The sequence below is a fragment of the Microtus pennsylvanicus genome, chromosome 5 (assembly GCF_037038515.1).
Source record: "Microtus pennsylvanicus isolate mMicPen1 chromosome 5, mMicPen1.hap1, whole genome shotgun sequence".
NCBI lineage: Eukaryota > Metazoa > Chordata > Mammalia > Rodentia > Cricetidae > Microtus > Microtus pennsylvanicus.
Window position 1 is genome coordinate 48,042,211 of NC_134583.1, and position 16,215 is coordinate 48,058,425.

The following is a 16,215-nucleotide window of genomic DNA, read 5'->3' on the forward strand; positions in this document are numbered from 1 at the left end:
TCAACAAAACATGGCACATCAAGTTGTAGTAAGGCTAAGCACCTCCCCATGTATTAAAGCTGGACAAGGAAATCCAATATGAGGAATAAGTATTCAAAAGCTAACCAAAGCTTTGGGGACAGCCCCTGCTCCCACTGTTAGGAATCCCAGAAGCAGACCAAGCTACACAACTATCATATATATTTTCATATATGGCATATATAGAGCTGGGGCTTGGTTGCCCCCATGAGGGCTTTCTGGTTGTCTGTTCAGACCCTGAGCTCCTTTGAGCTCAGGTTAATTGATCTGTGGGTTTTCTTGTGATGACCTTGACCTCTCTGACTCCTAAAATCCATCCTCCCTCTCTGGAGCACTGTTACCTGAGCTCAACCTTATGTTTGGCTGTGGGTCTTTGCATCAGTTTCCATCAGTTACTGGATAAACCCCTCTGATGACAATTGGGTTTTGCGCCAATCTGCTCACAGGAAATGGCGAGTTCAGCTACCTATCCACTATTGCTGGGAGTCTACGCTGGTTTCATCCTTGCAGATCCCTGGGAGTTTTCCTTGCACCAGATTTCTACCTGACCTCAAAATGCACCCCCTTTCCCAGTCAGCTCCCTCAGACTCTCCCTGACCAGTCCATCCACCCAACCTAATCTGTCATGTTCCCATCCCTACCCACCCCAAGTTCATCCACAATATCTTTTCTATTTCCCCTTCCCAGAAAGATCCAGGCATCCACTCTTGGACCCTCCTTGTTAACCTAAACTCTCTAGGTCTGTGGGTAATAGCATAGTTATCCTTTACAGCTAATATCTGCTTATAAGTGAGTACATACCATATTCCTCTTTCTTGGTCAAGGTTATATCACTCAGGATGATTTTTTCTAGTTCCATCCATTTGCCTTCAAATATCAGGATGTCATTGTTTTTATCAGCTGAGTCATACTCCACTCTGTAAGTGTACCATATTTTTTAGGCATTTCTTCATCTAGGGACATCTAGGTCATTTCCAGTTTCTTGCTATTACAAATAAAGTCACTATGAACATAGCTGAGGAAGTGTCCTTGTGGTATGATTGACCATCCTTTGGGTATATGCCCAAGAGTAATATAGCTGGGTCTTGAGTTAGATTGATTCCCAATTTTCTAAGAAACTGCCATATTTATTTTTCAAAGTGGCTGATATGTTTGCATTTTCTGCCAGCAATGGAGGAGTGTTCTCTGGCTCCACATCCTTTCCTGCATAAGTTGTCGTATGTATTTTTGGTGAATATCATATTTTTTAATTTTATTTTTTTTTATTAAAAATTTTCACCTCCCATTTCCCTCTGTCTCCCTCCTCTCCCCCTCCTCCTCCCTCTCCAGTCCTAAGAGAAGGCAGGGTACCTTGCCCTGTGGGAAGTCCAAGGCCCTCCCTCCTCTATCCAGGTCTTGGAAGGTGTGCATCCAAACAGACTAGAATCCCAAAAAGCCAGTACATGCAGTAGAATCAAATCCCAGTGCCATTATCATTGGCTTCTCAGTGAGCCCCCATTGTCAGCCACATCCAGAGAGTTCAGTTTGATCACATGCTCATTCAGTCCCAGTCCAGCTGGCCTTGGTGAGCTCCCATTAGATCAGTCACACTGTCTCGGTGGACGCACCCCTCACAGAACCCAGACCCAAAAAGATGAATATGGTATATACTCACTCATTAGTGGATTCTAGCCATAAACAAAGGACATTGAGCCTATAGTTCATGATCCTAGAGAAGCTAAATAATAAGGTGAACCCAAAGAAAAACATATATTTATCCTGGAAATTGGAAGTAGACAAGATCGTTGGGCAAAACTTGGGAGCATGGGGGGAAGGGGAGGATTGGGGAGAACTTGAGGGAGTGGGATGGTTGAGATGGAGGAAAGGTGGATATGGGAGGAGGCAAGAAGATAATTAAGGGAGCCATTTTAGGGTTGGCATTGTAGGTTGGCTCTAGAGGGGTTCCCATGTGTCCAAGGGGATGACCCTTGGACAGCAGAGGAGAGGGTGCCTGAACTGGCCTTGTCCATAGCCACACTGATGAATATCTTGAATATCACCATAGAACCTTCATCTGGTAATGGATGGAGATAGAGACAGGGAGACCCATATCGGCACACTGGACTGAGCCCTGAAGGTGCAGGTGAAGAGCAGAAGGAGGAAGAAGATGAGTAAGGAATATCATATTTTTTAATTTTTCAATTGTTTTAATTTTATGTATAAGGTTTGCCTGTATCTTTCTTTGTTAGTGCACCATGTGCATGCAGTACACATGGGTGCCAGAAGAGGGCTTCGGATACCTGTGACTAGAATCACAAATGGTTGTGAGCTACCACATGGATGCTGGGAATTGGACCCAGGTCCTCTGGAAAAGCAGCCAGTGCACTAAACCACTGAGCAATCTCTCCAGTGTCCTAATGTATTCACTTCTATCTGGCTATAAGACTGTTCTTTTTGGTATTTTTTGTTTGGTTGGTTTTTTACAAAATTGTGTACCTTTGTTGGCTCAACTAGGGACTGTTCTCAGAGCCTAGTAGCTTATTTCTTCAGAGCCAGCAAAATGGACTCTTTTTTCTTGTCTGTTAATGCAGTCTTCTCTGACCATATTATACCAGTCTTTACAATACTAACATAGTTATTTCCTATTTTATACAAGTTCACCATGAATGTTCCCATCCAAATCATGTTTATCATATGGAAAAAAACACAAAATTTGAGTGGTGATTTGATACTAAAACTTTGGTTGAGGATCAGAATTTTATGAGGATTTTCTACATTATATATAAGTGATCATTTTGTTTTGAAACAGGGTCTCATTTATCCCAAGCTATCCATGAACTCCCTGTGTAGCTGAGTATATCCTTGAACTTCTGATGACCTTGTTTCCACCTCTAGAGGGCTGGAATTACAGACGTGCCCCCACCACACCTGGTTTTATGCAGCACTGGGAATCAAACTCTGCTTTGTACATAGAAGACAAGCATTCTGCCAACTAAGGTACATGCCCAGAATTTATCTGCATGTTGGTTTCCTGGCCACCTAGACTCAAATAATCACACAGAAACTATTAATTACAATACTGCTTTGTTGATGGCTCAGGCATATTTCTAGCTAGCTCTTATATCTTAACTAGCCCAGTTTCTATTATTTTATATTTTATCATGAGGTTTGTGGTTTACCTGTAAGGTTCTGGTGTCTTTCTCCTTTGACAGCTACATGGTGTCTTCCTGACTCTACCTTCTTTCTCCCTGCATTCAGTTTAGTTTTCCCACCTAGCTCTATTCTGCCCTACTATAGGCCAAAGTAGTTTCTTTATTAATCAATGATAGTAAAATATATTCACAGCATACAGAGGGGAATCCCACATCAATGATGTGAAAATTCACACTACAGTATCATTACAATGAAGCTGCTCAGAGGCTTGAGATATAGCTCAACTGGTAGAGCTCTTGCTTAGCGTATGTATGACCCTGGGGTTCAACCCCCTATAACGCGTTAACCTGGGGTGGCAGCGTTCTGTCTAGTTCTAGCACTTGAGAGCTGTTGAGAGGATTAGGAGTTAAGATAGTGCTTACCACATAATGGACTCAAGGCCAGCCTGGGATAAAGGAGACTTTGTTCCAGAAAGGTGGGCCTTTTATGCTTAGTAGAAAGAAAAAGTACTAATGGAAATTAGGCAACAAGTTTGTCCCTTTAAACCTATAATTTTCAAATTGAAAAATGGGAGGCTCGGGGACTAAAATCATTTTGATTTGTATGATTTCTAGATTTCCTTCCTGGCCCCCCTATTAGAAATAACTAATATTTGTGAGCAACTTCTTTGAGCAAACAATGAGAAAATACCTAGTTTAGTGTTTACAATGACTCTAAAATAGGTGTCATTTTTATACCTACGTTACAGATAAGATTTAGGCCCAGAGAAGTAATTTCCCCAGGACTGAAATAGTGTTATTTTAGTAAACTATTGATGTCAGTCAGAATAATTGGTCTCTAGAGCCTGGAGATTTACTTGGCTATTCCATCAGAAGGCGCCTGTGCTAGAGCAGTCATGCCATGTATTTTGAGGGAGAGTGTCATGTTGTTTGAAGCTGCATGTGTACTCTAAGCTAGCTGACCTGTGAGTTTCTATGTCATTCTCCTGTCTTTACTCCCTACCAACTGTAGGTATGCTGGATTTTAGATCAGCCACTCTGTCTGTCTTTTTATATGGATTCCACAGAGCTAAGGTCAAGCAGGCATGACAAGCACTTTTACCTGTTGAGCTACTTTACCTACCCTGGCCTCTACTTGATTATGTTTACCATGAACAACTTTTTCATGGCTTTTGTCTTGTCAGCATGGTAGTAGTTTAGACTACGAAATCTCACAGTAAATCTTGAATTTAAGCTGAGATGTTTAAAGCTACAGTGAATCAGTTTGTAGACTGCTTGACTGCCATTGCACAAAGTCTGGGGTTCCATAACTTGCTCTGTACAAGTTTGGTGACAGATATCTGTAAACCTAGCACTCCACTACATAATAAGCTTGAGGCTAGCCTCTGGGATACCTGAGACCTGTCTCAAATGAATAAACAAAGAATATAGTAAATTTGTATTACCAAATAGAAAGTCAAGTTCATATTTGTTATGATGTGGGGAACACAGCTTTTATGATGCTTTTTGGTGTCATTTGTCTGGATATAAATTGAAACTTCTCCTTAAGTCTATCATGCTGATATTTGAATTTTCAAACTACTTCACAGTCATTAACCTATTGACTCCATTTATATAAGATATATCCTAATTTCCCCATTGCATCAAGACACCATCTACTCTCATATGGTCCACTATCATATTTTTCAGTAACATTTACATATAAAACAATTTTGCCTCCTATCGAGTCTGTGCCAGAAAATTCATTCATTACAACACATTTTTGTGTTTTATCTCATGACGCCACAGTTAGTATGTGGTTTGAGGCTTGGGAAAGCTGCTCATTTAGTAAGTTGCCTAGTATGCATAGACCCCTAGATTTGATCTCTTAACACCTCATGCACATGTACTCACCACATAAGAGTACTCATACCCATACACGTGTGTGTACACACACACACATACACACAAAGCCTGAGAGAGAAAGTGTATAGTTGTGGTTATCTATCAATCCATGGGAAATATTCTTATGATAATAATCAATATAGGTGTTTAGGTAATTCTGGAGCACATTTCTACTGCTCAGATGCTCATTAGTTTCTAAGAAAGTGTCCATCCTACCAAAGAAGAACAGAGGGCAGGGGCCTTTTGACAGGAAGCCATATGTGTGCTTAGTGTTATCTTAAGCCACTCTTTACTCATGTAGTGAACATTAGCACCTTATACAGCTTGAGCATTATTCAAAAGGCAAAAGTGCAACCAAGCCACTAATTTTGTCTCCATTTCAGTATTTCTCATCCCAGTGAAAAACAACACAACAAAATTGTAATTCAAATTATGTGTAAGACTGAAAATGAAACACTTTGCACTGACAGCAGAAACAAGCAAACAGAAATTTGCTTTGTACTAGAAAAATTGAAAACTAGAAATGAACCTAAAGAGAATAAAGAAGTGAAGTAGGATTTTGATAAATTTGTGTTTAGTCTTTTATGGTGCAATGCAGTATTTTTGATATAGAAGTCTAAAAATACACCATAACAGAGAGTATAAAAAGAGGCAGGTAGATTATAGGTGGAGACTGTTTCTTTGTTTCCCAGCCTCCTAGACCCAAAATAGTTACATAGAAACTATTTAATTGCCATACTGTTTGGACAATAGCTTAGGTGTATTTCTAGCTGGTTCTTATATCTTAAATTAACCCATTTCTATTAATCTGTGTATTGCCATGTAGTTGTAGCCTATCAGTAAGGTTCCATCTGGTGTCTAGTGTCTGTCTCCTGTGGCGGCTTCATGGCTTCTCTTTGACTCTGCCTACTCTCTCCTCCTCTATCTGTTTGGAATCACCCCCTGCCCTATTCTGCACTTGCAATAGGCCTAAAGCATCTTCTTTATTAACCAATGGTTTTTGCAGCATAAAGGGGGGAATCTTAAATCACCTCTCCTTTTCTGTCTAAAAAAGGAAGGTTTTAACTTGAACATAGCAAGATTACATACAACAAAACAGTTATCAAGCAAGAATTATAGTTACAATATTTATGTCTCTTATCTTTTATCATAACCAAGGAAAATTATATTACTATCTATTCTTCAGCTCCATTAAAGACTGCAGAAGAGCATAATATTACCCAAGTAAACAGGAAGTGCATTGTAAGCAACTTCGAAAACTCTAGAAATGACAGAGACATCTTCCTGCCTAGACAGTCACCCAAAGTTCTTCTATAACATTGAGGCACCCATCTTCAGCCTACAGGCCCATAGTATCCAGCAGACTTTTCCATGATGCAGGAAATTTCAAAGACAGGTCTGCCAATATTGGCAGTTTGTCAGTCACTTTCTTCTGTGTCCTGCTGAATGTCTGGAACCCTAAAGGACTGTCTCACCTTTTGGCAAGTTCTGTAGTCATTTTTCTGTGGGTTCTGTGTGTCCAGTTCATACATCAAGCAGTCCAGGCAAGAGCAGTTTCTTGCCCAAATGACTAGCAAACTCCATAAAGAGCCTCTTCAATGCCCTTCATCCTCTTGTAGTAGATTGGTGCTGCCAGGAGCAGATGGGTCTCATTGTCATGAAAAGTCCTAAGTTCCTAAAATATTTTAAATGCCATATTCTGTAGTCTTTGAAAGGTTTGAAGAATAACTATCTGAAATATATCTCTGTACATCTAGAAAACCTAACTAACATGACACAACCTTGACTATTGTAGAGAACTATTAACATATATTTCTTAATTATATATTATCTTTTTAAATGAGCTACACAAACACAGTACCTTAATCAAGAGCATAAATATATATGTAACAAAATTGGCCTTAATTTTGCATATCCGTAGACCAAGATTCATACCAATGCAAAGGATTCATCTGTATAACATATATCCCTTTAAATGTAAACAAACATTTATAAACAATGTTTGGGAATTTGGGTATAGTTCTCTCCAAACTGCTTCCTGCTTTTTGTTAGGTGGAGTTATTTTGGGGTTTATGGAGACCTTTCAGGGGGTCTTGTTTCATTGGACCACATTAGTATAGAAGGAATTCACACGTTCTCATTCACACGTTCTCATCCTCTGTGGAAATAAAAACAGAACCTTTTTTTTTTTTCCAAAGCAGCATATCTTTAGACCCAAATTTTGAAATCAAGGTACCTTGTGTGTGTGTGTATGTATGTGTGTGTATGTATGTATGTATGTATGTATGTATGTGTATTGGTTTATCTTAGAGCCCATACAATGAAATGTCTCTCTGTACGTAGCTCATTCACAGTCAAAAAATTCAAAGAAAACACAATAATATACATAATCCAGACTCTCTGCATATATTCCATCTTATATGGCTTATTTTTCTTACTCTATTACTTTTTTACAAATTTAATATTCATTTTATTTTTTTTACTCCTTTAATCTATGACTGTCTGTACTCTTTTATATTAAAACTGTCTATACTTTTTTTTCTCTCTCTCTCAAGCATACATAAATTTATCCAACACTGTGACCCATTTAGAGGTCTTTTCCATCTATCTAGAATTTTCTTTATTGTGTGTGTATCTGTATTTAATTTTTGACCAGGAGCACTTTTTTATCTTTTAAATGCTAAGTGGACCAACTCTTCCATTGCCTCCACCCAGTCCAACATGGCAGAGGCATGTTTACTGCCTCTGAGAGCTGTATATATTACCCCATCTCCAGGGTTGCAGCGGGTCTATGTCTTCATTAAGCAATTTGTAACAAGCTGCTCACAGCCCTTATTTAAATGCTTGGCCTCTGGAAAGAGCCACTGCTGTTCATGCAACTAGAACAAACCAGGAAGCTGCCATTTTAAAACCTGGAGGATTTTTGCTGCTAATGCTAAATCAGGAAGACCTCTCTAAAAGAGGCCTCAGCACCCCTGCTTGCTGCCAGCAAACAGAGCCCATGGTGGGAGGGGGAGAGATGCAGTTACTAAGAAGCTGTGCTTGGCTCCCGTTTTTTTCATGGGTCTAAAAGCCCTCTGTCTTTTTTTAAAGCTTTTTTAGGCTTTGTGTGGATGTACATTGCTGAACGTTGGATATGAGTCTGTAGGCAGAGGCTGCTTGTTCGTTTCTGGCCATCCAGGCCTGAAATAATTACACAGAAACTATATTAATTGTAATACCGCTTGGCCTATTATAGATGACTATCTCTTAACCTATGGTGGATCTCTGAGTTTGAGCCCAACCTGGTAAACAAAGGAAGTTGCTCGACAGCCAGGGCTGCATAAAGAAACCCTGTTTAGAAAAACAAACAAAATTAATAAATATTTTAAGAATATTTTGAAATACTGAAATTGCAGATTAAGAAAATTAGCTTTTACCCAATGGATCTTGTAGCCTTAGTTAGTCCAGAAATATTTTTTAAAATATTTTATTGTTTTTATTGAGCTATATATTTTCTCAGCTTCCGTACCTTCCTCTCCCCTCCCCTTCTACCCTTTTCTATGATCCCCATGCTCCTAATTTACTCAGAAGATCTTGCCTTTTTCTACTTCCCTTGTATATTAGATCCAAGTATGTCTCTCTTAGGGTCCTCATTGTTGTCTAGGTTCTCTGGGATTGTGATTTGTGGGCTGGTTTTCTTTATGTTTAAAAACCACTTATGAGTGAGTATATGTGATAATTGTCTTTCTGGGTTTGGATTACCTCACTCAATATGATGTTTTAAGTTGTTTCCAGGCTCTAGCTATAGCAAACAGTACTGCTGTGAACAAAGTTGAGCACATGTCCTTGAGGTACAGTTGAGCATCCTTTGGATATATACCCAAAAGTGGTATTACTGGGTCTTGAGGTAGGTTGTTTCCTAATTTTCTGAGAAATAGCCACACTGATATCCAAAGGGGCTGTACCAGTTTGCACTCCCACCAGCAATGCAGAAGTGTTCCCTTTTCCCCACAACCTCTCCAGCATAAGTTGTCATGGGTGTTTTTGATCTGGGCCATTCTTACAGGTGTAAGGTAGAATCACAAAGTTGTTTTGATTCACATTTCTCTGATGGCTAAGGATGGTGAGCATTTCCTTAAGTGTCTTTCGACCATTTTAGATTCCTCTGTTGAGAGTTCTCTGTTTAGTCTGTACCCTGTTTTTATTATTGGATTATTTGTTCTTTTGATGTCTAATTTCTTGAGTTCTTTGTATATTTGGAGATCAGCTCTCTGTCAAATGTGGGGTTGGTAAGCATCTTTTCCCATTCTACAGGCTGCTGTTTTATCTTGTTCACCGTGCCCTTTGCTTTATAGAAGCTTCTCCGTTTCAGGAGGTCCCATTTATTAAGTGTTTCTCTCAGTGTTTGTGCTACTGAGGTTATATTTAGGAAGTGGTCTCCTGTGCCAATGTGTTCAAGTGTACTTCCCACTTTCTCTTCTATAAGGTCCAGTGTGGCTGGCTTTATGTTGAGGTCTTTGATCTATTTGGACTTGTTTTGTGCATGGAGATAGATATGGATCTATTTTCATTCTTCTACAAGTTGATATCCAGTTATGCCAGTACCATTTCTTGAATATGCTTTTTTTTCCCATTTAATAGTTTTTGCTTCTTTGTCAAAAATCAGGTGTTTGTAGGTATGTGGATTAATATCTGGGTCTTCAATTTGGTTCCATTGGTCCTCCTGTCTGTTTTTATGCCTTTATTGTATAGGATTGTTTTGGCTATCCTGGGTTTTGTACTGTCCTTTCAAGGTCTGTTAAGAATTTTGTTGGGATTTTGATTGAATATGTAGATGGCTTTTGGTAAGATTGCCATTTTTCCTATGTTAATTCTACCTACCCAAGAGCATGGGAGATCTTTCCATTTTCTGGTGTCCTCTTCAATTTCTTTCCTCAAAGATTGAAACTTCTTGTCATACAGGTCTTCCACTTGTTTGGTTAGAATTACTCTGAGATATTTTATGCTATTTGTGGCTATTGTGAAGGGTGATGTTTCTCCGATTTCTTTCTTGGCCCATTTATCATCTGTGTAAAGGAAGGTTACTGGTGGTTTTAGTTTATCTTGCATCCTTCTACATTACTGAAAGTGTTTATGAGTTGTAGAAGTTCCTTGATAGAATTTTTGGGGTTGCTTTTGTAAATTATTGTATCATCTGCAAATAGTGAAAGTTTGACTTCTTCCTTTCCAATTTGAATCCCCTTGATCTCCTTTCGTTGTCTTACTGCTCTAGCTAGAACCTCAAGAACTAATTGAATAGATATGGAGAGAGTATACAACCTTGTCTTATTCCTGATTTCAGTGGGATTGCTGTGAGTTTCTTTCCATTTAGTTTGATGTTGGCTGTTGACTTGCTGTACATTGCCTTTATTATGTTTTTTTTTTTTGGTTTTTCGAGACAAGGTTTCTCTGTGGTTTTGGAGCCTGTCCTGGAACTAGCTCTTGTAGACCAGGCTGGTCTCGAACTCACAGAGATCCGCCTGCCTCTGCCTCCCAAGTGCTGGGATTAAAGGCGTGCGCCACCACCGCCCGGCTGCCTTTATTATGTTTAAGTATGTTCCCTGTATCCCTGCTCTCTCCAAGACCTTTATCATGAAGGGGTGTGAATTTTGTAGAATGGTTTTTCAACATCTAATGAGATGATATGTGGGTCATTTTCAGTTTGTTTATATATTGTGGATTACATTGATAGATTTTCATATGTTGAAACATCCCTGCATTTCCAGGATGAAGCTGACTTGATCATGGTGGATGATTTTTCCGTTGTGTTCTTGGATTCTGTTTGCCAGTATTTTATTGAGTATTTTTGCATCAATGTTGATGGGTGAGAATAGTCTGTAATTCTCTTTCTTAGTTATGTCTTTGTGTGGTTTGAGTATCAGGTTAATGTAGTCTCATAAGAAGAGTTTAATAATGTTCCTTCTATTTCCATTGTTTGGAATAATTTGAGTATTAGTGGAAGCTAAATAAGAAGGAGAACCCAAAGAAAAACATATAGGCATCCTCCTGGATATTAACCTTCAATCAGGCGACGAAAGGAGACAGAGACAGAGACCCACATTGGAGTGCCGGACAGAAATCTCAAGGTCCAAATCAGGAGCAGAAGGAGAGAGAGCACGAGCAAGGAACTCAGGACCGCGAGGGGTGCACCCACACACTGATTTCAGCTTTCAATTTGATTTTCTGTTGTCTAGCCCTCCTGGGTGTGTTTGCTTTTTTTTGTTCTAGAGTTTTCAGGTGTTCTTAAGTCTCTAGTGTGGGATTTTCCCAGCCTCTTTGTGTAGGCATTTAGTGCCATGAACTTTCCTCTCAACAGTGCTTTCATTGTGTCCCATAAATTTGGGTGTGTTGTGTGGTCATTTTCATTGAATTTTAGGAGGTCTTCTATTTCTCTCTGTCCCTTTTTTTCCCCCTAGCCCAGGACTTTGGCGGCAGGCACTCATCTGGTGTTCTGTGAAAAACAGGTGTAGTCCTTTCCTAATCACTTCCAATGACTCCATCTGGGGAGAGAACTCAGTTACTATTAAGAGCAGCCACAGCAGGAAGTGCTGTGTTGGTGATCAAAGATAGGTTTCTATATTTATTGTGACTGGTCAAGTTGGGAGGCTAAGTACTCTCTTTCTCCCTCAGATATTAGCTGCATTTAGTTTTCTCTTATCGTTAATTGAAAAACAATTATACATTCAGGAACAGTGTCACAACTAATAATTAAGAGTGTAATCACAGCCAGGTGGTGGTGGTACATGCCTTTAATCCCAGCATTTGGGAGACAGAGGCAGGCGGATTTCTGTGAGTTCGCGGCCAGCCTGGTCTACAAGAGCTAGTTCCAGGACAGGCTCCAAAGCTACTGAGAAATCCTGTTTCAAAAAAACAAAAACAAACAAACAAAAGTATAATCACTAGACCAACATGACCTAAAAGGTAAACATTACCTGTCCCAAAGGAAACACCTCTCCCTTCCTGGATGGAATCACTTTCTTGATTTAAAAACAATTAAGTTCTTTTCTCTGTGTTGAATTGTTGTGCCCAAGTTGAGACCCCAGAGTTACCACCGGAATCCAGTCAAGTCCAGAATGCAAAAGCAGGGTTTATTTTTTTCCAGCTAGCTGGGAGCTCCCCCATTACATGCTACACAGTGCAGTGGGGAGACCTCCCGATCCTCATTTGGGGTTGACATATATAGGCAAAAACCACAAGCCAGGTTCATTTAGGATGGGGGGGGGTTGCTAAATGAAGGATGTGGGCTACTTCTGCATACCCCCTTCCCTCTTTAAGCGGCTATTTTTGCTTCTGTGCATGCCCCCAGCCCCCGAGCAGTTATTCCTGCTTCTGCCTACACCACAAAGCTGAGTGTCGACAGGTGGCTAGCTGCTAGGAACGTTTTTGCAGAGGTTCCTGTTTTCAACTTGCTCTTGATGTTGCAGAGTTCTTGAATCCAGGTCCTGATCAAGCAAAGTTTTTTAAAATTTTCCATGTTCTTACATAATAATGCAATTTTACTTTTAAGTATTATAGTTTGCTCAAGGACAGCCTGGAAACAAGAGCATCCAAGGGATGCTCTGAAACCGTGGAGCTTGTAAAGGGAGTCTGTGAGGAAAACTACTGAGGAATGTGGAAGAAAACTAAGGCTATTCAGAAGTCAACTTATTTGGACTGATTTCTTACCATAAAGTACTTCTGGATACCTCTCCCTATTTTTCCTAGCTAAATTAAACAACAGCAAGGGAAGAAAAATACACATTTAGTACCAAAAGCTTAAAGTTACAATGAATATAAAATAATATTAGAATTTGGTAGTAATCTATCACGACTACATTTTACAAGGAACCTTCTTTTGTCTCATACCACTGAGGCTGAATGAAGACTAACATGTAACTCGGGTTGAGTCCAAGATGCTGCACTTCTAACCAGTTCCAGGTAATGCCCTGTGGCTTAACCCTGCGTCAGTGAGTGGCAAGTCATATGGCCTTGTGCAAACCCAACTAATATAGTCACATGTATGCAACACAGCTGCTTGTGTGCTTTCCCCTTCCCCTCTGCCTCTGTATTTCTCTACTGGAGTCCCTTCCTCCCTCACTGTGTTCTTTTTTTTTTTTAAATATTTATTTATTTATTTATTATGTACACAATATTCTGTCTGTATGCCTGAAGACCAGAAGAGGGCGCCAGACCTCTTTTACAGATGGTTGTGAGCCACCATGTGGTTGCTGGGAATTGAACTCAGGACCTTTGGAAGAGCAGGCAATGCTCTTAACCACTGAGCCATCTCTCCAGCCCCCTCACTGTGTTCTTTACTCATTTCTTCCACACAACTGTAATTTTGATCCTGGGATTCAATAATGCCATCAATTTCCTAACCTGGCTCTCCTCTAGCACTCAGCTCCGCAGAGCTCAGCTTTGCATTCCGAAGGCTTCTTTAAGTGAAGTCACACGAGGGGAGTGATTTCTGAAACCCAGTTAGTTTCCACGAGTGTTGCTGCACTGACTGTCATAGGGAAACAGTTTGGTGCAAGGAGATTCTCCTTAAGTCATACCAAGTGACATCAGTGTGTAAGACAGATCTGTGCACTGAAGACAGGGCAGTCACATGATCTTTGAAAATCTCAGCACTGTCCCCAGAAGAGGGAGGCATTGAGTTTTTTCTTAAAATTTTCCTCTTCTAATCACTTTCTGGAGAGTGAGTCTTAAAAATCCCAGTTACTCATAAGAGGCAGTAAGGAAAATAGAGATTACATTTTACAGACTCAAAATTGCGGCAGTATTGAAGGACAGAAAACATCTGAAGACTGACAATCCCAGAAAATTCTGTGACACTATTTTCAGTGTGAAAATTAATAAATGTTGAGCTCCACGTTTGGTTTTATTTATTAATTATAAGTTATCAAATCTTTATAAAAATTGGTTTTATTGTCACTCAGTAAGAATAATAAATTCTGGTTGAAATGATGGCTATGGGAATGGAACTCCTCCAACCTCTATACGGAGCATTGTAAAAATCTTTGTACTACTTTAATTTAAGGTATGTACTATTGTTTCTACTAAAATCTAGCTGACAGGAAAACAAACACATTCAGCCCTGGAAGTCAGTGGTTCCAAAACTGTAGAGCTGATTTAGCTCAAGGTGCTTTGACCCCAGAGCCTCTCCTTTTAACCACTGTAGTGCTTTGGGATTCAATAAGGCCTAGAGGTTTTCAGCGTAGTGAGGACATATGAGAGCAGGCCTACGTCTGGTGTATCTTGCTATTTTCACTTTACCTTAGGCCTTGTGGTTTTGCTACTGCTCGATATATTTTATGCAAATAAATAAGAACTCTACAGGATGTATCAAGCAGTTTCAAATGGAAAAAATTGGACTTCAATTACCTAAAGTTTCATTAGAGACATAAAATTTCTATGTCTTGAATAGAGACATAGGAAATAAACAGCCAAGATTTCCAACCAAGTTATTCTGTTCCTCTTTGCCATTAAAACTTTCTATTTTGAGCTGGGTATATAGCTCAATTAATAGATTCCTGGGTTTGATTGCCAGCGCCTCCCTAGGCCAGGATGTTGTGGTGAGACACAGAATCCCAGCACTCCTGAAGTAGAGAAAGGGAAATTGGAAGGTCAAGGTCAGCTTGGACTACTTAGAGAGTTGGAGACCAGCTAAGAGTCCTGAGATCCTGTCTCAGAAAACAATAGCACACATTTCACATCTCTCTAACTTCCTGGTAAGACTGAGTTTCAAGCTAAGGGGGTGGGTCCATGATTGACTGTAATTCTTGAAAATTCTGTCCACTGTAGATTCTCTAACACCGCACTCAGCTCAGCAGCTGCTTCCATGTTGCTTTTCTGGTGTCCAGGTAACAACTGGGTCAGACATTTTTCTGGGTTTGTAAGTAAGGGTGTTTGTGGGTGAAATTAACATTTGAATTGGTAGGCAGAGTTAAATACTGTCTCCTTTTGTTGATGGATCTCTGCCCCTTTGAGTACCTGAATAGAACAAAATAGCTGAGATTAAACAGGAACTTCTGCTTCTAGACTTGAGCTAGGATACCAGCTTTTCCTGCCTTCTGATTCCAGTTAGAGCATAGTTTTTGAATCTCACCAACTGCTAGCTTTCAAGCTCGAGTTTATACCATTGACTCTCCTGAGTTTCCAACTTCTACTGCAGACATTATAACTGGCTAACTAACTTATAATGAGGTGATCCAGTAAGTCTCTTTGTTCCTATTTGTGTATGAATCTGTTCATAGATGTATATACATTTCCATGTCATATATGTATATATAAATGTGTCCATATGTTTTGTTATTTCTCTCCAGAAATCTGACTAATACAGTTTTTACCAACAAGAGAAATTTGTTAGTGATACTTTGAGCCTATACTCAAAATTAAGAAAAAGTTTAAGAAAGAGATAAGAAGTTCTAATAATATAGTATGTAATGGAAAGACAAGAAAACAGAATGTTAACGTTCTGCCACATGAGATTTCAAATGGAAAGTTGAGCTTAAATGTATTGGGAAATTGTTGTTTAAAAAAATATACTGCTACAGAAACAAAGGAAGAAAAAAGATTGCAGATGGATACCGGGGAGATTGTAGAGGGAGTTATCTGATCATCTCAGATATTAAAGACCAATTTAAAGATGAAAGAACATGAAACTAGACTGCCCTTGAAGAGGGACTTATGTGACTGAAATGGAAATAAAAGAGAAACGTGTAAGAATTTTTCCCATAAATGTTACATTCAAGTATTTGCTAAAATACAACAACAAAATATTGTGTGGTGGAAAGGGGTGGGAGCTTTCCTTTTAATGATAGGTCTAACAGGTCCAGAGCAGGGCCTGCTTGAGCACCCTGCTTTAGTGTGTAGCACGAGTAATAAAAACCCAGAGACATATTGGTGTTCAGTCTGAAGATCAGAGAAGCAAAGCAGCCAGACACTGGCTCTTACCTTTACCTCAGACTGAAAATGGTGAGATCCTGTCTCCACAAATCCTGAAGATTCCACACCCACACTCCACAGAGTCCCTGTTTCTTCCCCTTTATATTCCCTCTCTTGACCCAGTCATATCTCTCCTGTCTCCACCTACCTGGTAGTTACTCAAATTAAAGGTGTGTGATCCTAAGTGCTGGGATCACCGTTGTGTGAGCTCTGTTTCTCTTTGAGACAGACTGAG